The sequence below is a fragment of the Callospermophilus lateralis genome, chromosome 9, assembly GCF_048772815.1.
Source record: "Callospermophilus lateralis isolate mCalLat2 chromosome 9, mCalLat2.hap1, whole genome shotgun sequence".
Classification (NCBI taxonomy): domain Eukaryota; kingdom Metazoa; phylum Chordata; class Mammalia; order Rodentia; family Sciuridae; genus Callospermophilus; species Callospermophilus lateralis.
Window position 1 is genome coordinate 68,873,413 of NC_135313.1, and position 26,220 is coordinate 68,899,632.

Consider the following 26,220-nt stretch of genomic DNA (forward strand, 5'->3'; position numbering starts at 1 on the left):
AGACTTGTCAGGTGCATAATAAGTATATCTTCCACTTTTTAGGAAATCACTGAAGAAGAAAACTTGTCTTCTTCTCTAAAACCTGACTCTCAGTTTGTAGAAGATTCCTCCTCTGGAAGCTCTCTCAGATTGAGGCCCACCAGGGTCCAGTGCTGAGCCGGTTCCTTCCCAGCTCCCTCCCTGCAGCAGTTCAAGTCCTGCTCTAGTGCTCTGCCTGCATGGGACTCAGCTTCTGTGGCTGTGCTTTCTTTTCTATATTTGCACCAGTCACCTAACACTGATCTTTTGTTAATGAAAACACAAGTGAGACTTGGATCACCTGACCATCTCACTCTGCACTGCTCCTCATTTCTGTCCTTCTTTACCTCCTTATTCACCAAACACCCAGAGAGTTCAGTCTTCCTCTGCTCAAAGACTCATTGCTTGGAGGCAGCTCCCTCAGCCTCTTTGTTTCTGAATCTCTTAACCTCCTCCGCTCCAATACCTATCTCCCTCGTTTGGTTCCAGCCTTTTCTTCCAAGGTCACACTCTGGAGCTTGTCATCACTACTGCTCCACCTCTGAAATTGCTGATTTGAACATTCCCCTTGCTGACAATGACTTCCTAACTTTCCAGCTTCCTTGGTAAAGTACCTTCTCTCCAGGTGTTCTTTCACTTCATCAGGACTTCCCAAACATTGATAACTATATACTCTCTTCATCTATCAAACTCCTCCTGTCTTCACTTTCCTCTCTCTCTAGCTCCATTTCCACATTCTGCCACTTTAGACACCCTTTATTATGAACCATAATTTCTCATTTAATTATAGTTCTTCCTCATACCTATTTGAATAAAGCAGTTTGAGGTGCTCTGCCATATATCATCTTCATGTGTATACCTGGGCAATGAAGGGACCAGATATCATATATTCACTGTCTACAATTGACACAAGGCTCCCAACATCTCCTTGAAACACCTCTCTTACCACCTTTCAATAGCCACCTTGAAACTTTTTGACTGTTCTCAAACCTCTGATCATTCATCAACAAGCTGTGCCTCCCTACTCTCAACATATGACTTTGCCTTCTGTAGAATAAAGTAGAAGCCTTTGGACTCAGGGTTTCTTATGTACTACCCACCAGATCCACAACTCCACCTAAGGGGCTTATGCATCTCTTTTCCTCCCTCCCATTACAATGCAGAGGCAGCCTCCTCTCTGTGCCTCCTTCTGTTCTCTGGACCTTTCAAGAACTCTTAATTTATTTTGTTTCTCACGTGTATCTTTGATCTTTAAATTTTTCTCCTTACAAGATTCTTCCCAATAGCAATTGAAAAATACTGCAGCAACCTCAATCATAAAGGAAATCTTTCCTCTTTCAGCCTCTAAAATCCACATATGCACAAACCCCTCATAGTAACATGCCTGGACCCCACATTCTCCTCCAGTACCTGCCCTCTTCCTTCAGAACCACGTCTTTAAAGAGCTGTCCTTAATTGTCTATTCCAACTTTTGTTTCCCACCGTATCACTGAAAGTGTGTTCACTGGGACAATTAAAGAATTTTATAAGGCTAAATCTCATGGCTTCTTGGGGTCTAATCTTACTTGGTAATTTAATCCATTTGATAAGTTGTGTCTCCTCCCTCATTTTTGAAACAAAGTAGGCTGCCCAAGAGGTGGAGTATGTAATAAATCAATGCACTCTAACCAGAGGACTGGAGATCTGGGTTCTAGGCATCTTTTCTGACCCCAGCCTGGCTACCATCAGATCACTTAGCATCTCTGGGTCTCAGTGCCACATTTTTTTATGTGAATACTCTGTGCATGGAAGTGGGGTGGGGTGGACTGAAGGCCTTCTCGAGGTCCTTTTTAGCCCCTGGAATCCATGGTTGCTGACTTTGGGTCACACACGAGTTGGCAGTCACATTTGTATGCATGGTTCAGCATTCCCATCTTTGAAGTGAGACATTTTCGCTTGCTGCCTAAATTACTTCTAAGTTATAAATTCACTTTTGGGAGCAATGTTAACTCTTTCAGGTCTCTGGTCTGCTCTTTACTAAAAATTGGATTTTTCTAGAGAAGAATAGCTAACCAAATGAAATATCTAGTTGGCTCCTTCAGTATGCTAAGTATCCTAAACTATATAAATTCATAGCAATGAAAGTTTACTCACTGGGTCAGAACACCAAGAGGATTACAGCTTCTGCCCTGACTAGAGCTATTGACAAGACATAGACAATGTTTATATTGGCTCCAGTACTATGGCTGTTATCTTTTTAGTCTTCAGTCTCATAGAACAATGAAAAAAAAGAGTTTTATAAAAAGCCTTGAAGGGAAAGAGGAACATAAATAACAGAAAAAAAAACTTATTTGTATTACTAAACTGCTCAATGTGGTGTGGTAGAAAGAGAAGGGACCCAGAGTTAGAACTCAGTTTAGATTGGGTTCAGTCCTTAGTTGCAAACTAGAACAAGCTTCCTCCACTTGTTCATCTATAAAATGGGGATAATATTGTATTTTTTGGGCTTCCCAGCATGATTATAAGACTCAAATAAGCCTGTGACCAAAAAAATTCTGAAGAGCAAAATCTTCTGTACAACTTAAGATATTTACTAGCAGAGAAATAATAATGTCCTAGTAAGAAAGGTATATTGGAACAAGGAACCTCTGAATCCCTTGGTAGTGGATAGGAGGGCATTAGGTTAATACTTCAGATTATCCAGGAATCATACATGAAATAGCAGAGTCAGAAACTGGTAGAATATTGACTTGTGGAGAGGAGTTTTAGACAAAGAGAAGCAGATGAGAATAATTGGTTTCAATTTTGCCTTTCCATGTTGATCTTTCAGATTACAGAAGCTGAGCTATAAACTTAAGGGAGGTGGTTTATGACTTTTCAGGCTGCAGAGATGCCTTTTGCAGAAGTATCTCAAAAAGATTGTTGCTTAAAGAATAGAATGATCCAGAAAAAATTCAAGTCTTAAGGAAGTGGGGAGGGGAGAGAACTTAAATCTGTTAATTTCTTTATAATGTAATGAACTGGGGAAAGGAGGCTCTGTATCTCACTGGCCTGTGTTGGAGGAAAGGTTCTTTGCCCTCTTAAGCTTTTGTCTCCCTGATCCTGCCACCAAAAAACAAAACAAAAACACACCATACTACCATCATACGTAAGTAGAAGATCTCTGTCCATCTAAATTGAATTCATCCCAAACGTTTTACTATAAATGTTAACCCAGATACAATGGAGTATGTGAATTTGGCTACTTCCTCTTGAGTTATTGCCCTTTGTCACATACTCCTACATATGGCACAGTTATAATTATCTTTTCCTTATACATCTGCTAGAAACAGCCAATGGTTAGGTGCACTGTTTTATGCATAAAAATTTACTTCATCCTTCTTCTATTAATGATTTGAACCAGAGTCACGTAGAGCAGTGCCATATCTTCCTTTCCCCTCATTCTATTCCATGAACTCACAGTTCCATAGACAGCTAAAAGTCTGCTGTTCACAGGGGCTCTTAGGAAAACATACTTTATTTACATATAAAAATGATTTATGGATTATCCTCCTTTCAGGCCAATTGAGGAAATAATATTTTGGTCTCAAGGACTTTTAGCATCCTAGAGTATGAAGAAAAAGAATGCTCTCTATAAATACATGTGGGATATACCACTCAACTTGTGCCTGCAAAATTCTGACTTGCTTTATCACAACCTACTAGAGCTGGTTGAAGCAGAAAAGGATCTGAATTATCAAATCACTCAAAAAAATCATTGAAGCAGCCAAGGAGGGAACTATTTTAGTAAAAGCATCACAACAGCCTCCTTCTACCGTTTGGTGCCATCTATGATGGAGAATAGCATGGTCAACCTAGGCCCCATTACAATCAGTATCTTTTTTGTCTGGCTTTCATTCTTAAATTTGGGAACATAGAATGCAAAATGGCTTTCAGTCTTTGAGCAGATATGGGAAGTAGGTGCTTGAAATGGATAGATGGTAATGTTTGAACAATCTTGGATTTTTTTTCTTCCTTCACTCTGTTTGGGGCAGTGTTTTCCAAAGATGAGGGCACTTTGCCAACACTCAGGAAGAGTTTGGTAGTACAAGATTGTGACATATAGCACTGAAGACACAGTGAGGAATGTATTTGCACCTTATTTATCTTTCAATGTTGGTTATTTTAGAAAAAGTATAATATTTGTGCTAATGGTTCAAACAATTTTCTACCCTTGTTGATATCTCATTTTAATGAAAAAGAGTAAAACTCAAGTTCAGAAACTTCAGTGGGTAGACAATGAAATTGTGTTTTTTCATAACATTGTTTGGGTTTTATTATATTTATTTGACAATTTATATTTTATTCCTGGTGCTGATGCTGGCTTTCTATTTTCAAGTCTTTAAAATTTCTTTTTCAAATAAAACAAATTTCAAATGAAAAGTGAGTCAACTTCAGAAAAAATAAAAAATATAACATACATAGTAAGTAGATGTAGCACAAGTCGTGAAGGTAGAAGCAAATGATTGATGTCTCAGAAATACTGCCATATGGACTGGTTCTGACTTTTTATACATGGAATATTAATTTCCCATCAGTATGATCCCAAATTTTAATAATCTCATAGGACAGCATGATAGTTTGGCATCAGACACACCTTGATTCTGATCTTAGTCATTCTGTTGTCTACTTTGTGTTTGGGAGCAAATTATTGACCTTCTGCCTGAGTTTTTTTTTTTTTTTTTTGTCTGTACAATGCAGATAGCATTAGCTTATAGGATGTAGTGATTTATGGAGCTAATGGAAATAAACAGCCTCACAATGTCCAGCACAAGGAAGTTTCAAAAAGTGGTAGTTGTTATTAATTAGAGATGGTCGGTAGTAAACTCATTTTAAAGATGAGAACATTTACACTCCAAGAAGTTATTTGACTAGTAGGAAATTAAAATTTATGTCCTTGGATGCAATCATTTTTTGAACATTTTGATTTAGATTTCAAAAGCCACATTTTATCCTCTTCCTTATGTGAAAAGGTGTATGCAAAGACTTTGACTCCATATCTGACTGGGTTCTGTATTTTAATAAGGTACAAGTTGCATTAGTTAGATGGACATCAGAGTGCCATCTGATGGTGCTTTTGTGTAAGCTGGATCCCTGAGATGTCCTTTTCAATTTGCTCTGTTTATGACTCAGCAAAATGCTGCTGGTGATGAGGGACTGAATGAGAGGATGCAATGATAAATATTAATCTTTTTATTCCAGTATTTGGAATTGAACCAAGGGACACTCCACCACTGAGCCATATCCCCATCCATTTTTTTTTTTTTTCCATTTTCAGACAGAGTTTTGCTAAATTGCCAAGGCTGGCCTTGAACATGCATTCTTCCAGCCTCAGCTTCTGGAGTCACTAGAATTATAGGTATGCACCACCACACCTGGTTGAAAAGTAGTCTTTACTACTTGAAAACAAAACTAAGAATAGGGGCAATTTTGCTTTTTCATTTTTTCCTCTTTGTAGTGAATCCAGAGAAGCACCAGTTTGGGGAGAACTGGCTTAGGAGCCTTTGTGCACACAAACATGAAGAGACCAGAGATCATAGCAAGAATGACTTTACCCAGAATTATTATTATCTCCTAAGGATTTCATGCTGTATGACCTCTCTGATCAGGCCAGATTGGTATATGGAACTAAGCACACTTTTCTCTTGACAGATGAAGGCAACCTCTAACTACAAAATTATGTCATTATATTTCCAGCATTTCTAGATTTTTTAAAATGATACTTTTTATTTAAAATAAAACAAAACAAAGCATCTGAATGGATTTAAGATCAGACCATGAGTCAGTGGGTAAAAAAAAAAAGTAGGAGCTTGAAAATCTTGATTTACTTCCTGCCCAATTCTAGGCTTGGCCACCCCTGCTTCCTTATGCACTTAGTGTGGTCTGGATTAGGTTTACTTAACAATTTCAAGTGACAGCAGGACCTTATTATGGCATTTAAGTATATAAATATGTATATAAAGTACATGTAAATAGTGTGCACTTTTCAATTGGTGATCTTTTTAACCATTAAAATGCAGTTGTTTTAAGATCACATCTGTATAGCATTCCTCTTGAGCAATTCAATAGCAACACACAGCACCCTCCTTCCAGGGATGATTAGACATTGTATCCAGCATCAACAATGCCAGTTCCCCCTGGAAGTCTATGGAAATGAAAATCTGAAAATCAGAAAATGTCATCTGTTGTAATTACCTCTGAAGGCAAAAGATTAGATCTGCTTTTTACATAAAATTTTGATCATTGTATCTTTGTATTCTAGATGACCTTTTATGTAATTTGTGGTTTGATTGCTTAACAAATTAGAAGTCTAAACAGGAAATGATCCTAATGAAAAACAGCAGTAATATCTTTGCTCAATTCTGCCCAAGATTGGTTAAAAAGTAAGATGTCAATGAGAAACACAGAACTCTAGTAGATGAGTAGGATTCCCATGAAATGGTTAATCCACTAAGGAAGCCAAGCCATTTGGTAAATGCAGGGATTTCAGAGTGAGACAAAATGGCAAGTTGCCAACCAGAGATGGAGCAGCTTCATAGAGATGTTTGTTGCAAGCATCTTGATTTGTGGCAAACTCATTTGCCTCAGGAAGTCACTGACAGTGGGGGAAGTGGGAGAGTAGAAGCTGCTGTTGTGTCTAACACTGATCCAGACAAAACAGCAATCAAAACTCAGGAGCTGACATTCAATCATTAAAGGATCCCAGTCATTTGTACAATATATCTAGCCGACACCGAAGACATCTCAAAGAAGGCAGAATCTCAACTTCCCAGACTAGGAATATAAAACCACAATATCTGAGCAGATGTATCTAAGCTCAGAAGGGAGCTACTGCTAGCTTTGAAACAGGACAGGTTTAATAGCAACTCTCGGTACAACCATGATCTTCAGAGTGGTAAATGTTTAATGTTCATTTGCTTTGCCTCCTTTTACACAGTATACAAGTGTACTATGCACACATATACAATGATGCCATTATATCATGGCAGTAGTTGAAGAAATGGCTACGGCATGATTAATTGTAGAACAGAATTGCTTGACAGCAGAGCTGTCAGATATCAAAACACTTGCCAGGATTTTTAATTGGACACGTTGAAGAATGTATAGTGTTGTTGCTATAACTGAAATCAATCTACAATTTGGGTTAAAATTTAACTCTTTAATACTGCCTTCCTCCTTATCTGCACAATGTCAAAAACAAAAAAAAACAAAAACAAAAACCTCCACAGAAATACAAGCAGACATGCATTCAAGATTGATGACTGTTAAATAAATAAAGGAGCAGCTTTTGTAAGGCTCTTTTGAAGTTTGCAAAGAGCTTTCATGTACAGTATTTTGTTTAATTCTCATAACAACACTCTGAGATTGCCTAGGCAGGCATTTCAATTCCTTCTTCAGTGAGGCTACTTGGGATCAGGGTTTGTGTTAGACAGTCAAGAGAAAAACATCAATCAGATGACATCCCTGCAGCCGATCCATTTAACAAATGAGGAAACGGAGTCTCAGAGAGATAGAAATGGTTCAAGTAAGTTTTACTTGAGATACCCAAATCCATATCTTTGGAGTAAAAATCCAATGCTTTTATCCCTTTTACTTGTGCTACTTCTGTACAGAATGAGGCCAAATTAGCCAAGAGAGAAACACAATTTTGTTGAAAGCTGGTTTCCAAGGCACTCTAAATTTCATACCACAAAACCAGTTTAGCAGATAACTCAATTCAAAGATCACCTGCCTGTTAAAGCAAGGTTTCTAGACCACTGATTTTATTTCCTTTAGGAGCAACACTGAGTAAACGTGCATTAAAACAGTGAATTTTTCAGCTCTGACATGTAAAGAGCATGGAAGGCAGCACTCCCAGCCAACCAGAAAAGGCTGGGTAAGCTGAGAGTCAAAGACTTCTTGGATCCATCAGAGAACAAAGTTGCAGGACAAAAAGCCACCCCAAGATTTGGAGAAACAGGTGTTTCCCTTTCCACTGCATTTCCTATAAAGAAAGTGTGTTCAGCCAGGCACAGTGCTGCTCACCTGTAATTCCAGCAGCTTAGGAGGCTGAGGCAGGTGTATCAAGTTCAAGGTCAGCCTCAGCAACTTAGTGTGGCTCTGAGCAACTCAATGAGACCCTGTCTCTAAATAAAATATAAAAAAGGACTGGGGATGTTGCTCTGAGGTTAAGTGCCCTTGAGTTCGATCCTCAGTACCCAAAACAAAACAAAAATGGGTTCAAAACCTTGGGTAAATTTAGGTAAATCTTTTTTCAGTGAAGACATATCATAGCCGATATGGTGTGTCTTTTACACTGAATTGCCTCAGGAGGCAACCAGGGCTATGCTTTCTCCTTGTGAAGAATACAAGGTTTCATGACAGGATTCAGGTAATGATGTCCAGCTCTCTCCACTGTAAAGACACAAAGTTTTTTCCTGTGTTACTAGAAAGTAACCTGTGGGGTCATGCTGTGGAATGAGAACATATCCTGCCTCTCAGCAACCCCACAACTAATGGTCTCAATATCCATTGATGCTCCTTCCCAGAGCCAACTAGCTCATCATAGTTTGCAAAATGATAATTTTGCTACTTCTCTCATTACTCTTTATGTTTTCTGAGAATCATCTGTAAAGAAGAGTTTTTCCTCACCAATTGAAGATGAATGATTATTACTCCTAAAAGAGGAAAAAAACATGGTGAAGGCCAAGTTCTTTAGTTACCAGCTTCAAAGAGATGAGATGATATAAATGGGAAAGTGGAAAGCAGGTTTGTAAACTTATTTTTTAAAAATTTTTTTCCTTCTTTCCTTACTCCCTTTTCCTCCTCCTTCTCTCTATCTCTCACCCTTCCCTCTGTCTCAGAGAATCATAGATTATTATTTACATTTATTCACTATTATTTTTTAATTAATTAATTTTAATTAAGTATATTAAGTATATGACAGCAGAATGCAGTTTGATTTATTGTGCAATTGCAGCACAACTTTTAATTTCTCTGGTTGTACACAATATAGCGTCACACCATATGTTAGTCATACATGTACCTAGGGTAATGATGTCCATCTCATTCCACCATCTTTCCTACCCGCATGTGTACTTCCCCAACCCTCTCCCCTTTGCCCCATCAAAGTTCCTCCATTTTCATTATTATTTTTGATGGTCAAACCCCTACTTTGGTTTGTTGAAGTTTCAACAAGAGCCCTACTGTTGTGTCCATACTAGCATGTTACAGTCTCCTTATTTTCTGACAAAAGATTTCCCAGGATCACTGTATATCCACTTCTTACCACTTTCTCCAAGGCCTTGGTTGCTTTTATTTAGGAATTGCTCTGGGAGTCTTTTCAGTCAATGAGTAGGGGATATATTTGATAAAAGACTTTATTTGAAGATGAAGAGAATCCCTATGTAGACTTAGGGCATGGTAGACAAAGCATTGTGATATAACAAAGGCAACTATCTTTTGCCAAAATAAGGCTGCGAAAAGACAGCTCATCTCAGATTACATAGCTCATAAGTAACAAAGCTGGTCTCTGACTCCTAAGTACTTCTATAGTACTATCAATAGAAGAAATTTCTATTTTGCCTATGTTCACCAGGACCCTTATATGTTTGGTAGATTTCCATACTAGGTGCTTCAGTCAGCTTTTTCACTGCTGTGACTAAAAGACTTGATAAGAACAATTAAAGGAGGAAAAGTTTATTTGGTGCTCATTGTTTCAGAGGTCTCAGTCTGTAGATAGCTGACTCTATTTCTCTGGGCCTGAGATGAGACAGAGCATCATGGTGGAACAGTGTAGTGGAGGAAAGCAGCTCAGGACATCATACCAGGAAGCAGAGAGGGAAAGCTCTGCTCAACAAGGACAAAATATAACCCCAAAGGCATGTCCCCAGGGACTCTCTAATCATATCCTATCTGCCTACAGTCCCCACCAAATTAATCCTTATCAGAGGATTAATGCACTGATTAGGTTAAACCTCTTTTAACCCAATCATTTCATCTCTAAACTTTTTTGCACTCACACATGAGTTTTTTGGGGACATCTAATATCTAAACCATACACTATGTTTCCTAATTCCCCAAATGAGAAGCTAGAATCTACTTTCTCAATACTTACTTCCAGCTAGGATGCAGGTACTAACAATTATGCATGTACCAAGATTTTAAATTTGAAGAATGTTGTGAATCTATGGATACCACACAAAATCCATTTTGATACAGGTAATGGTGGAGTCTTTGGTTTGAAGGCCCCAGGAGAAGGGTTTCTGGCATCAAACGCCAAGGATCCATGGTATAAGCAGTGTGATCTCCCATCGCAGAAACAATGGTGTCTTTGCTAGAGTAATCTTTCAGCATAGCTTGGCCATGGTTCTTGGTTGTGTGTTCTCCTTGACTAAGTGTTTCCCTCCTAGAATTTCCTTGAGTTCTGGTAAAGCCTTCCTATCCTTAAACTCCTGGCATGAGCACTGCTATTTGCAACTCTGCTGTTTGGTACAATATGCCACTTCATCCCAACAGTATGCCATGGCAACAGGTATGGCATGAGTTTAGATTGTCTCTGAACCAGTTTATATCTCATGATTCAAATGCCCCCAACCTAAGTCTTAGAGTTGCACATTCACATGCAAACTCAGATCTGACTCCGATCTTTATTTAATAATCACAAGGAGAGTGAGGGAAAAGAACAAAGGTACAATCACAAAAGAGAAATGTCAGACATCATCAAGAAGTCAATGTTGCCCACAGTGGTGGCGGCAAAAATGATGTTGAGACCAAATGAAGATGCTGCCATTTGAACAGTGTTTACCATCCATAGAACCGCACACAGTATTTCATAAGCTTCCAAACATTTCTGAGAGTTTTTTTTCAAAATAAACATTTTATGATTAAACAATCTAGAGTTCAGAGAGAATGAGTGACAGATTTGAGGTAAAATTTATCAAATCTTTTATTTTCAATATAGAAATTGCAAGATTAAATTTGTTGTCAAATGGACACTTCTACAGCAAAGAAGATCACGGGGGTGCATCTAGTTTATAAGGCTCCAGGGAAGAACTGATTAATTCTAATAAGCTCACAGCCTGTAACTTCTCTTTTGGATTCAGATGCATCTATTACAGAGACAAGAGCTTCTGCTACATTGGTCCTCTAATAGTAGATTATTGGAATGGCTTTGCCCCTTCTTCTTCATGTGCTGATGATGGTATCACATGCTCATTGTCAGGCAGTGGGTTGGATTTTAGTTATTCAACACATGCATGCTAATGCCTACTATGAGCCAGCTGCTAGGAAAAGAGAGGTAAAGAAAACAAAAACCAGCCTCTGCCCTCATAGAGTAACAGTTAAACAGAGAGATACTTAAACAAGGAATGATATTGCAGAGCAGTTGTTTGTCTCATGATAAGAAATATATGTTAGACATCAATTCCCAAGTCTCATTCTTGACCTGAGTCTGAGTCTCTAGAAGAAGCTCTCAGGAGCCTATTTAATAAGTGTCTCAAGGGAGTGTGTTCAGCCGGGAAGGTGATGAACACTCACTGCATTAGTTGAAGTGTGAGGTACTGGAAGCTCCTAGAAGGGGCATTCAGTCTGGGTATAGATTAAAGAAATTTTCCTGGAGTGACAGCTAAGCTGAAATCCACAGGTGAACAGGTATCAGTCAAGTGAAGAAGTAGGGGAGAAGGGAAGATTTTTTTTCTGAGCCTGTTTCTCCATTCTGGCACAATCCAGAGGCCAGAGGCCCTAGCTGGGTTGCTGTGAAGGAGGACAGAATGTTCGGGCTCCCTCCATGACAAATAGGACACAACCTACGATTAAGACTGGCAGAATTTCTATTATCCCAAGTACACTTAAGATTAAAAATCTTACATTCATTTTAAATGACAGTTAAATTTAACTTTTTTGATATTTATTTTTTAGTTATAGGTGGACATAATAACTTTATTTTATGTTATGTGGTGCTGAGGATGTTACCCAGTGCCTCACGCATACCAGGCAAGCACTCTGCCTCTGAGCCACAACCCCAGCCTTAAAGTTAACTTCTGAACAATGCAGAGGACAATGGGTGCTGACCTCCTTGCACAGTTGAAAATCTGCCAATAACTTTGGACTCCCCCAAAACTTAACAATTTAATAGGCTGTTGTTGGTCAAAAGCCTTATTTACAACCTAAACAGTCAATTAACATACATTTTGTACATTATGAGTGTAAGATGTGGTGAAAAATATACAAGAACCAGAAGAAATCACTATTTTACTGCCATATATAATTCACTGGAGAAACAAACTGCTTAGGAAGAAATGATAAGGGTCACTTGGTGTTTTAAGCAGATACAACACTTGAGCTTACCACAACAGCAGCAGGAGGTAGCTAAGAAATTATTACAGTACTACATTATTACTGCAGTTAGTCTTATGTAGTTATAATTTAATACTATATGTTTATATTTATTTATATTTCTCTTCACTGGAACTGGCACCAGTCTTTTATGTGAATTATTTCTGGTAAATTTTAACTTCATAAAATGGAATTGTGTATGTTCAATGACAATAAAAGATAAAAGTAGACTAGTATCAAAATATATTTATGCATTCTTGATGTACCTAAATTTTGTATTTACAATTTACAGGCTTGCCATCTGCAAGTTTTTTTTTTCAAATAGTCCCAAATCAAAAACAAGAAAGAAAGAAAATAATTCAAGTGTAAAAAGTGTAAATGGATCCTTATAGTTCAAACTTATATTGTTTAAGGGTCTACTATAGTTACAAATGCAAATCTATGAAGTTTTACATGGATTGGAAGAAAGGTAATAATCCCTTGACAGTCAGTCCAGAATGAGTGGAGGAGATCCCTGCTTTTACATGAGTCACTGATATATCTCTACGAAGACTCTTCCCCGATATACTGTAAACGTTTTGAGGATTGTGACTATATCTTGCTTACAGTTTTATTCCTGGTGCCTAGCAAAAAAATATATATTATTTAAATGCACAAGTCAAGTGAGTAATGTTTGCATTTTGGCCATAGCTACAGCCTATTTTCCCATACTTTCCCCCCAAAAAGTTTGTTATGTGTTACTATACCAATCATTCTCTCTCACAATATCTCACAAATAATACAGGAAGCATGCCAGTTTAACACTGTCTCCAAACTATCAATACTTGGGGAAACTTCCAATAATATCTAGATCCTGCCCTTAGCTACTGCAAGTCTTCAAGCAAGAGAGCATGAATTCTCATAAAACAAGGTGAGTGTTTCTGGATAATCTATTAGTATTCTTACATGCATCCAGAAAACTGATTTGGGCCTAAATTAAACTCTTTAGTTCCCTAAGCCTAGAAAGTATTTGTTGTCTTGCCTTCTCATGTTTAAATAAACAAAACAAATGGGCAAACAAAAAAACTTAGTACCACACTACAAAATAAGTGCAAGGAATTCTAACAAATTTCTGGTTCTTCTTTAAAATACCATGATAACTATTTTATTACCTTCTTTCCTTTTTATTATAGCAAAATATACATAAAAGTTACCATTCTAACCATTTTTAAGTGTACAGTTCTATGGCATTAAACACACCCACAATGTTGTTCAACCATTACTATTATCTGTCTTAAGAATATTTTCATTTTCCCAGTCTAAATTCTGTACCCAATATACAATAACTCTCTATTCTCCTCTTCTCTATCCTGTAATTGCTTAGTATTTCCAAAAGTTTTTGTTGTTTTTGGGGGAATTTTTCTACATTAAAAATATCATCATCTGAGAACAAAGACAGTTTTATTTGGGTTCTTAATCAATCCACATTTTAATTATTTTTCTTGTCTTATTGCATTAGTTAGGACTTTTAGAATAATGTTGAAAAGAAGTGCTGAGAGGGGATAACCTTTCTTTTTCCTGATGATGATAAGAAGTCTTCTATTTTTTTTTTTTGTGAAGAATTAGGTTAGTTGCAGGTTTCTTGTGGCTTCTCTTTATTAAATTTAGTATGTTCACCTAGATTCCTAGCATACTGAGAGGTTTTGTTGTGAAGAGATATTGGATATTGTCAAGTGTTTGTCGACACTTACTGATATGATCATTCAATTTTTATTCTTTAGTCTACAGAGATGATAGGTTAATTGATTTTCAGTTGTTAAACCAACTTTGCCTATCTAAAAATAACCCCATATAATCACTGTGCATAATTCTTTATGTGTATTTCTATATTTAGTCTACCAATTTTTTGAGAGGAATTTTGCATCTATGTTTCCTCTTCTTGTAATGTCTATTTGGTTTTGGTATTAGGGTAATGTTGGCCCCATAGAATAAGTTAGAAAGTATCTCTCTGCTTGTATCTTCTTGAAGAGATTTTAGAGAAAGGTGTAATTTCTTCCTTAAAGGTTTAGTAGACTTCACCAGTGAACCCATATTGACCTGGCACTTTCTGGTTTAGGAAAGTTATTAATTATTCTTACTGTTTATAGTGCTATTTGAAAATATTTTTTTCTTGTGTGAGTTATGGCAGATTGTGTCTTTCAAGGAATTGGTTCATTTTATCTAAGATATCAAACTTGGGGCCACAGAGTTGTTCAATCTTTTATTATATTATTCTTTGAATGTCCACATGACCTATAATAGTTGTGGTTTTGATGTGTTTTTCTGTAATGATTAGTAACATAATCATCTTTTTGTGTGCTTCATTGGCCTTTGATCTTTAAAATGTATCAAGTATCTGAGTGTGGCCAAGAATTTCACTCCTGTTTTATTGTTCTATTGAGGCCATTGAGCACTATGTTTACTACTAGGGAGAGAAACTGAAATATTGTCAAATGACAGATGCTTTATGTATACAATCCAGGTGCTTATCATTTCACTGTGATGACAAGCCTGCTGCATTTGAATAGCTCATTGAAGATAAATATTTAATAAATTAAAAAATAATGCAAATATTATATTCTCATAATCATGTTGTCAAACAGAGAAACAAAGACTGGGAAAATGGATAATTCAGTCTGTAATCTGAGCTGGAGCTAGCCATGAATATACTTAGTCCAGAGGATGGCTGTTCTAGTCAGTTTTCTTTTTACTGCTGTGGACAATAGATGTAACAAGAACAATTTTAGAGGAAAAAAAAAATTTGCGGGGGATCGTGGTTTCAGAGGTGGCAGTCTACAGACAGCAAGCTCCATTTCCTCAGGACTCAGCTCCATTCCTCAGGTGAGGCAGAACATTATGGCAGAAGGCTGTGATGGAGGAAAAAAAAAAACCTCAGGACATGTCAATAAAGACACAGAGAACTCTGCTCAGCAAGGACAAAATATAAACCCCAAAGGCATGCCCCCAGTAACCCACCTCCTCCAGCCACACCATACCTGACTACAGTTACCACCAAGTTAATCCCTACTGGGGAACTAATGCACTGATTAGGTTAAGACATTTATAACCCTATCATTTCATCTCTAAATTTTCTTGCATTGTCTCACACACAAACTTTTGGGACATTTAATCTAAATCATACCAATGGCTAAGAACAGTTCTTCACATAGCCTAAGTAATCTTTTATCCCACCACACAAATACCAGAAAATCCCTCTACTCCTCTCTTTGATTGGGATAGAGGTATGGAAAGAAGGAAAGGGATTTAGCTTTCATCTGTTCTTGTGTCTTGTGGTCAAGGGAGCACTACCCCTTTGCCCAGTCCTTGTCCCTCTCTCTGTCTTGGTCTTTATCTCTGTCTCTGTGTGTCTCTCTCTCACTCCCCTTCCTAGTACATTGCTGCTGTGGGGCTGTTACTCTCAAAGCTAAACAGAATAGGCAGAAAGCCCCAGTCTGCCACATTTAACTTATCTTAAAATAAATATGCCCAGAAAGAATAATGGAGACAAATTTCTTGCTATGTTGAGTTTGGGTTTCAGAGAATTCTTTTACCTCCTGAAACTGTATTTTAAAAATAACTAGAATTATGCAGTAAAGGAAAGGTTCTCCCCATCCTGAATATATGCAAAGTTCAAAGAACATTATCTGTGAAATAACTACTTTTGCAAATTTCATTTTAAGAGATGAGATTTAGGAAGACAGCTGAATTCTTTTTCTCCTCCCACCTCATCCATATATAGAAGAGCTTCAAGTGCTCTTAGATTCAAGTGCAAAAGAGGACACCTTTCCTGTTTATTCACAAGGCAGAGAATCTGGCTCCAATGAAGGCTGTGACTCTTGTCATTAGTGTGTCTTTTGACTTCTTTTGGAATCTATGAACTAAAGAGATAACCGTTCTCTAGCGTGGAGTTATATTTGAAATACGACTTCACCTAGAGAGATTCTAACTCATCTGTGAGTCAATAAATACTTCCTTTGAAATCATAATATTCTTTATATATTTATTTCTCATCACATATTTTTAGACTGTGAACGCAGAGGACAAAAACAACAACAACAAAAAAATATTAAAGGAGTTTACCTAGGTGCTGAGTATATGATTCAGCATTGAAATTTCTGGAGACTGCTGACATTAGATGAGATGACAACAGAATTTTCTGTGCTGCATGTAAGGTAAACCTGGTTCTAGAAGGAGCAAGGGACATGGAAGAAAATCTAGACAGGGATCATAGTACATATGTCTGGGCTCATACCCCAACCCTTTACAGCCATGTGGTTTGGTCACATTACCTTACTTCTCTAAACCTGATTTAGTTGTTTTGTTTTTTTTTTAATATATTTTAGTTGTTGATGTACCTTTATTATTTATTTATTTATATGTGGTGCTAAGAATCTAACTCAGTGCCTCACACTTGCCAGGTGAGTGCTCTGCCACTGAGCCACAACCCCAGCCCCTTAGTTTGGGTTTTGAATGTCCCCCAAAGACCTATATGTTGAATGCTTGGTCCTTAGTCCATGATGCTATTGATAGATGGTAGAACTTTTTTTTTTTTAAACTTTATTTTTTTATTTTTTTTTAAATTTTTTTTTTATTGTTGGTTGTTCAAAACATTACATAGTTCTTGATATATCATATTTCACACTTTGATTCAAGTGGGTTATGAACTCCCATTTTTACCCCGTATACAAATTGCAGAATCACATCAGTTACACTTCCATTGATTTATATATTGCCATACTAGGGTCAGTTGTATTCTGCTGCCTTTCCTATCCTTTACTATCCCCCTCCCCTCCCCTCTTCTCTCTCTACCCACTCTACTGCAGTTCATATCTCCCCCTTGTATTATTTTTCCCTTTCCCCTCGCTACCTCTTATATGTAATTTTGTATAACCCTGAGGGTCTCCTTCCATTTCCATGCAATTTCCCTTCTCCCTCCCTTTCCCTCCCACCTCTCGTCCCTGTTTAATGTTAATCTTCTTCTCATGCTCTTCGTCCCTACTATGTTCTTAGTTACTCTCCTTATATCAAAGAAGACATTTGGCATTTGTTTTTTAGGGATTGGCTGGCTTCACTTAGCATAATCTGCTCTAATGCCATCCATTTCCCTCCAAATTCTATGATTTTGTCATTTCTTAATGCAGAGTAATACTCCATTGTGTATAAATGCCACATTTTTTTTATCCATTCGTCTATTGAAGGGCATCTAGGTTGGTTCCACAGTCTTGCTATTGTGAATTGTGCTGCTATGAACATCGATGTAGCAGTGTCCCTGTAGCATGCTCTATTTAGGTCTTTAGGGAATAGACCGAGAAGGGGAATAGCTGGGTCAAATGGTGATTCCATTCCCAGCTTTCCAAGAAATCTCCATACTGCTTTCCAGATTGGCTGCACCAATTTGCAGTCCCACCAACAATGAACAAGTGTACCCTTTTCCCCACATCCTCGCCAGCACTTGTTGTTGTTTGACTTCATAATGGCTGCCAATCTTACTGGAGTGAGATGGTATCTTAGGGTGGTTTTGATTTGCATTTCTCTGACTGCTAGGGATGGTGAGCATTTTTTCATGTACTTGTTGATTGATTGTATGTCCTTCTCTGAGAAGTGTCTGTTCATGTCTTTGGCCCATTTGTTGATTGGGTTATTTGTTATCTTGTTGTCTAATTTTTTGAGTTCTTTGTATACTCTGGATATTAGGGCTCTATCTGAAGTGTGAGGAGTAAAGATTTGTTCCCAGGATGTAGGCTCCCTATTTACCTCTCTTATTGTTTCTTTTGCTGAGAAAAAACTTTTTAGTTTGAGTAAGTCCCATTTGTTGATTCTAGTTATTAACTGTTGTGCTATGGGTGTCCTATTGAGGAATTTGAAGCCCGACCCCACAGTATGTAGATTGTAGCCGACTTTTTCTTCTATCAGACGCCGTGTCTCTGATTTGATATCAAGCTCCTTGATCCATTTTGAGTTAACTTTTGTGCATGGCGAGAGAAAGGGATTCAGTTTCATTTTGTTGCCTATGGATTTCCAGTTTTCCCAGCACCATTTGTTGAAGATGCTATCCTTCCTCCATTGCATGCTTTTAGCCCCTTTATCAAATATAAGATAGTTGTAGTTTTGTGGATTGGTTTCTGTGTCCTCAATTCTGTACCATTGGTCCACCCGCCTGTTTTGGTACCAGTACCATGCTGTTTTTGTTACTATTGCTCTGTAGTATAGTTTGAAGTCTGGTATCGCTATACCGCCTGATTCACCCTTCCTGCTTAGCATTGTTTTTGCTATTCTGGGTCTTTTATTTTTCCATATGAATTTCATGATTGCTTTCTCTATTTCTATAAGAAATGCCATTGGGATTTTGATTGGCATTGCATTAAACCTATAGAGAACTTTTGGTAATATCGCCATTTTGATGATGTTAGTTCTGCCTATCCATGAACAGGGTATATTTTTCCATCTTCTAAGATCTTCTTCTATTTCTCTCTTTAGGGTTCTGTAGTTTTCATTGTATAAGTCTTTCACCTCTTTTGTTAGGTTGATTCCTAAGTATTTTATTTTGGGGGGGGATATTGTGAATGGAGTGGTTGTCCTCATTTCCATTTCAGAGGATTTGTCGCTGATATACAGGAATGCCTTTGATTTATACGTGTTGATTTTATATCCTGCCACTTTGCTGAATTCATTTATTAGCTCTAATAGTTTCTTTGTAGACCCTTTTGGGTCTGCTAGGTATAGAATCATGTCATCTGCAAATAGTGATAATTTAAGTTCTTCTTTTCCTATTTTTATGCCTTTAATTTCTTTCGTCTGTCTAATTGCTCTGGCCAGTGTTTCGAGAACTATGTTGAACAGAAGTGGTGAGAGAGGGCATCCCTGTCTTGTTCCAGATTTTAGAGGGAATGCCTTCAATTTTTCTCCATTCAGAATGATGCTAGCCTGAGGCTTAGCATAGATTGCTTTTACAATGTTGAGGTAAGTTCCTGTTATCCCTAGTTTTTCTAGCGTTTTGAACATAAAGGGATGCTGTACTTTGTCGAATGCTTTTTCTGCATCTATCGAGATGATCATATGGTTCTTATTTTTAAGTCTATTGATGTGGTGAATAACATTAATTGATTTCCGTATATTGAACCAGCCTTGCATCCCAGGGATGAATCCTACTTGATCATGGTGCACAATTTTTTTGATATGTTTTTGAATCCGATTTGCCAGAATTTTATTGAGGATTTTTGCATCTAGGTTCATTAGAGATATTGGTCTGTAGTTTTCTTTCTTTGAAGTGTCTTTGTCTGGTTTAGGAATCAGGGTGATGTTGGCCTCGTAGAATGAATTTGGAAGTTCTCCCTCTTTTTCTATTTCCTGAAATAGCTTGAAAAGTATTGGTATTAGTTCCTTTTTAAAGGTTTTGTAAAACTCTGCTGTATACCCATCCGGTCCTGGGCTTTTCTTAGTTGGTAATCTTTTGATGGTTTCTTCTATTTCCTCAATTGATATTGGTCTGTTTAGGTTGTCTATATCCTCCTGCCTTAATCTGGGCAGGTCATATGACTTAAGAAATTTATCGATGCCTTCACTATCTTCTATTTTATTGGAGTATAAGGATTCAAAATAGTTTCTGATTATCTTCTGTATTTCTGAAGTGTCTGTTGTGATATTGTCTTTTTCATCCCGTATGCTAGTAATTTGATTTCTCTCTCTTCTTCTCTTCGTTAGCATGGCTAAGGGTCTGTCGATTTTATTTATTTTTTCAAAGAACCAACTTTTAGTTTTGTCAATCTTTTCAATTGTTTCTTTTGTTTCGATTTCATTAATTTCAGCTCTGATTTTAATAATTTCTTGCCTTCTACTTCTTTTGCAGATTACATTTAGCAGATGGTAGAACTTTTAGGAGGTAGGGCCAAGTGGAAGAAAGTTAGTTCACTGGGAACATGCTCTTCAAGGGAATATTGGAACACTGGCCCCTCTCTCCTCTCAGTACCTCAGATGCCATGTTACAAGCAGCTTCCTCTGCCAATCACTCCTGCTATGATGTACTGCCTTGCCACAGGACCAACCAGTCATGGACTGAGACCTCTGAATCTGTGAGCCAAAATAAAACCTTCTTTCTCAAAAGTTGATTATTTCAGGTATTTTTGTCACAGTAATACCTGATACAGAACTTAGGTTTTCTTTACTGTGAATTGGCGAGAACATGGATTAAATAAGATGATTCATGTTGCAGCAATTTAGTTTTAGATTCTATGGTGCTACATAAACATGAAATCGTAGTTGGATTAATATATGTTGCCATTTCCCCCATTTTCTCCTCTCTTTCTACTCTTGTATAATTTAAGTTGTAGGATTGATAGGACATTTCAGATGCGTACATTGAACCTGTAAGAATATGCTCATTCTCTATTCTTATTCTTTTGCTCACTGGCTTGCTTTTTTATTTGATAATGATGAGGTTTGTGTTAGTACATATGAACCTACTTTGTCTTCTTTAGAAACACTGGCTTGCATGTGTTTAATAAATAGCTGATGGCTTTTGTTAGATACAGGACTCAAAAGGAAAAGGTCTCAGGCTTGTCTTCATTAGTTCTTTGTGTTAGCCTGGCTACATTCTTGCTGGTAAATCCAGTCTGTTGCTGTGTTATTAAGATGCTGAGGTTCACAAAAACATTGTTTTTCTCTTTGATTGCACTTTTCTTGCACTGTATAGGCAATGACAATGGGAACAAGGAGCCAGATAATACTCATCTGTCTTTCCAGCTGAAACAGCCAAATGTAGCAGGCTTGTCCTATAGTACTAGGTACTCAGACAAGCCTACCATTTTAGCACAAAATAGCAGGCCACAATGTTGCTTTTGTGCTAAATTCTAGGCTGCTCTGGATCTAAGCCTTTGGGAATGTTCACAGTATTCTCAAGCCTGTTGAAAAGCCCACACAAAGAGATGGATCTTGTATACCCTCATGAATAGCTTGGTATAGACACCTTTCCTGGAAAGCCAAAGGAAATTCTCAGTCCCTGATTCCTTGCTGAGAAATGCTCCCTCCAGTTGAAGACTGTTTGTTAAATGTGGATTATGAATCACTTCACCATGAATTCAGAAACCATGTATACAAGAATCTGACCAAATAATTTAAGAAGCTATAGTGCATTGTGTATGTGGTGCATATGTACATGATTTATGACTTCTGGGGACTTCTTTGTATAGTCGGAGAAAAATCTGTTTTTCTTTTGCATATTTATAGAGAAGGAGTCCTCCTAACGAATTAATTTTATATTAGAGTAGAAACTGGAATTGCAATGGTTTTGCTGGTTCTTGTTACTGTTGAAGACTAGAGATAATCACCCTTTGTTTTTCTCCAATATGGTAGATACAACCATAGATTGAAAACATAGAAGGGATTGCATGAATGTAGGGAAAGCAAAGCTTCTCTGCACAAAATATTAAGCTATTAGAAAGCTGAGCTGGCAGCTAGAGAGGGAAACTGAAGCTTCTCAATGGGAGAGAAGGAAATCAGAAATGGTGGCAAGCTCTGGGCTAAGAAATTCTGGCTAATAAGAAATTCCCTTGGCGGGAGAAGATGCTGGCATTTTACAAGAGTGATGTCTAATACTTACTTTGAATTTATTTCCTGGAATATCCTATGCTATTTCTCTCAGAATTCAGTAAAACTCAATTCATACACAAGTCTGTGCTAGTGGTTCACTAGGGAAATGGATGATTCCATGTCTTACCAACAAGAGCATTATGTGGGTGTAGAGGGGGCAGGACAAAGGGTACCAAAGGAGGTGAGTCTAGATCAGAAATCACAATGTAATACAAGAAATTGGAACCGGAGGTAGCTAGAGAAAATACCAAGCACCCATATTTCCTTGGAGACATAAGGTAATAAGAGGGAAGTTTGCATATCAAAAATAAAAATGACTGCTGAAGTTGAAGGAATTGGGATACTCAGGAGGGTTGTATTTTGGAGATACTAGAAATACATCAAATACACACATGCATGAACTTTTGTCCCCTATATTCTTCTGCAACTGCAACAAAAATATATGGGGTAGGAATATGGCCATTTCCAAACTCAGAGGCCCCTGGTTTGTGATGTTATCCCCTAAGAAGAGTCAATATATGTCTGAGAAAATATTTCCAGATCCTTTTGGCTTATTTCTGCCCAAAATCAGGTCATTTAAGGAATGCAATATTAAATGACATGGTTGCTGTGGTATGCTTCTGCCAGTGGGTCATGTTTCATGCTCTGTGGCAATGGGGCCCCCAGAGATAATCCCAGCAAACCCTGTGGGCACTGGAATAAGAATGCCTCAGCTTCCAAGGAATCCACAGTATGGTGGGAAAGAAAGCCAATCACACATTTTATAAAACAAAATGTGTAAGTGCTATAATAGAGATACAGACTGGGGTGCTGTGGGCACTCAGAGGAGGGAGCATTTTACTCTACCTGGGGGGATGCAACTGGGAGGCTGAAAGAAACATATGGTAACAAGGTGAGCTGTGTTTTGAGGCATCTACCCGGAGGAAAACGGGGGTATCCCATGCAGAAGGAACAATATGTACAAAGACCCAAGATGTGGAAGGGCTTGCTATATTCAGAGGACAGCAGGTCCCATCTGTAGGGGTCATCCAGAGGGACAATGAAAGAGAATGGTCTGTGATCATATCACTAAGGAGTACACATGTGGGGATAGGAATTTGGATTTATGGGGAGCCACATTATTCTGTGACACCTACCAGGGTTTAAGAGATTGGGAAAGTTGCCAGGGTCTTGTTTTGTTGGAGAGGAGGAGGGTGGTCAGGTCTGCAGTTGGAAGAGCTGGAAAGACACAAGGCTGCAGCCCATGATTTTTAACTTCGTCTGACAGCTTTCTGCCCTTGACTATAATTCTTCCTGTATCTCTAATACATACTAATTGATGCTTTAGGCTCTAGTTTATCTTGATCCATAAATTTTATCCACATACGATGTGGATAAAAATGAGAGCGCAGGCGGAGACAACCCCAGTACGGCTGTTTCAAAACCTTCCACTTGTTTCACCCTATCTCTATCTCCATCATCACTTTTTGAATAAAAAAAAAAAAAAGAAAAATAATATTCCAGGCATTGAAGACTTGGACTGTAAGGTGGACTGGGGTGAGGTATTATCAGTTCCATCACATTTGCATCAGCATAGTCATACTTGTATTTATAGGGATATTTGAGAAGATAGAAGAATTGATTATTTGCCAAAATGATTTTAAAGATTAAAGTTCACATACAAATACATTTTGGCAAACAGGATGCACACAGTTTTATTTTTAGTGTGTAAAAATTTAAAAGGTCAACATTTCAAATATTTTTTGACTTTTTTTTAGTAGCATACTAGAGTAATTGAAATATAGATTTGCTGCAATGAAAACATCTGCAAGAAATCTTTCCAATAAAGATGACAAATCCCAATATAGTTTGGGTCAGGTTTGGCTGCACATAAGAGGCACCCAAAAAACAATAGTTGAAACACATAATTTTTTTTTTCCTATGTAGAGTTCTAGAAGAAGGCAATCCAAAGACAGGATCTACTGGGAAACAGGTGCTATTTATTACCAAGGTTCTTCTTTGGTTACATCAGCTCCAGCCATCATAGCTGACTCTCAGTCAAAAGAGTAAGGTAAAAAGAAGAGAGAACAAAAAGTTAACACTAGTTTCTTTTTTACCAGATAAAAATCAAGTGTTCTATTACCAAGGTGGGGTGGGGGGAATGGAAATCCTATATTGGAGGACCACTGACAGTCGTTACAATACTCTTCCATGGTTTAGAATATTTATTGTCTCTGCAAGTCCTACCAATTTGTGGAATTTGCTTGTCTAGTTCCTATATTAGGAGAAAGAGGACAGAAATGGAAAGAAATTCGAAGGGCAATGTGGAAATAAAAATGGAGTGATTATTAGGTTCCCAATTTGACAGTTTTCCTTTTGTTCCTAAAAGAAGTTTAACCAAAGAATATTATTGTATTGAATCTTGTGAAAAAAGCCACAGGTCTGGGTTTGAGATGGACAGATACAAGAAAATCTATCTATACTATGAACACATTTTTGATATTCTCTACTTTTAGGGAAAAGTCAGTCAAGACACTTCATAAATATAAAAGTTCTTGTTAAGAAAACTCAAGTTCTGAGCTAGCAACATCTGATGTGGATATAAACTCTGAGATTTCCTCCACATCAGACTCAAACTAGTTATAGGTGTTACAGTAAATATAAGTCCTATTTTCTAACATGATAGAATGCAAGAACATACCATTAGGGCCCATTCATTACTCTCTGCTTTCCATGCCTCACTCCTCTTACACAGGATTACCTTTCAGGCTGGATGATAAGCTTTCATTTTTAATCACCCCATTTTTTTTTCTCTCAGAGAGAACCTAATCTCTTCAAAAGCACAGTAATGTTTAATCTCTTCAATGTACAATGATTTTTAATCTACCAGAAGGCAAGTAATTATAAAGATATTCTAGAATCTAAGGAATATAAAGCTGGAACCACCTAAAAGTCTAAATCCTGTTTAAGCTAATCTGCAGCATATATATAGCTGTGATTGAGATCAATGAAATCTAATGAGGTGTAAAACACAATTTTTATGTAGAATTATGCTAACTCTTTTTATACATCAGATTTAGTGACTTTGAGGTTAACTGAATTTTATGGCGTTGATATTAAGCCAATCCATTTCAATACAATTCAGTCAATTTTAAATACTCTATAAAAGGTATATTTTAAAATATATGCATATCCCTTTTCAAAGGCTTTTAAAAATTGGCTGCCCCTTTGGAAATCTTTAAAAATTGAGAAACAAAAAAATTAGGCACGTGCCCAAAGTCTGCTTGGAAAACCTAAACAAAATGAGAGTAAAAGATTAAACAGCTCTGAAATGTCTAGAACTGAACAAGTTTCTATCTGGCTTTCACAGTAAAGCCAAACTCTGTTTCAGAGTCTGCTCTTTAGTTAGATAGATTTAATTACAGATAAAATTCTATGAGCAAGCAACTGTTAGAGTGGAGGAAAGCCTGCTGTGGTTTCTATGCAAGGATGCCAGGGATGGCAGAAGGGAATTATTCCTATAAGAGACACCTTTTGTTTCCTGGAGCAGGAGACCTCTGTTGAAAGGTATTACTACTTCAGGGATAAGTTGCCATAACACAAAATCAGGTAGGGCCATCAGTACAATTGAGGGGGTATTGAGACTGGACTATTGGATGTAAAAAAAAAAAAAAACAAAAACAAAAACAAAAAAACATTCCATTTAACAGGCATTGCCTAGTCAAATTTTCATTTATTTAACAATATTCTTTCCTGAAATAATTGGTCTAACAGAAGTTTCTAAAATATAGGCAGTCCAGTTCAAATCCAATGCCAGAGTCACACACTCACGTGAAACATAGGTCAGTAGCAGCACCTACAGTACTTGCCTCTGGATGTAAACATGGTAAAAGTCTAGAGGAGTTAGGGTGAGCCAGTCTCCTAACTCAATAGTGCAGCCTTTCATGCCTGCACATAGCTAAAAACTCTGAATTTGGATGTCAATATTTCCTAGGATTTCTACTTGGAATTCGGGAAACCACAGGGGATTACTTGCAAACCCTCTCGGCAGTGGCCCCACCACACTTTTAAATATACTCTTTGTTGTTTTAAGCTTTCATTTATATAAAAAAATTAAAAGGTAGAAGTGATAATCAGCAGTTTTAAGTGAATGAAAGACAGATAAATAACTTATTGTTTATTTAAATTCCTGAGAATCAGTAGATTTTCATTAGAAGGGAAACTTGTGGTATCTCTGACACCTCTCACGGAGACTCGATTGAGTATAGGTATCCCCAATGGGCTGAG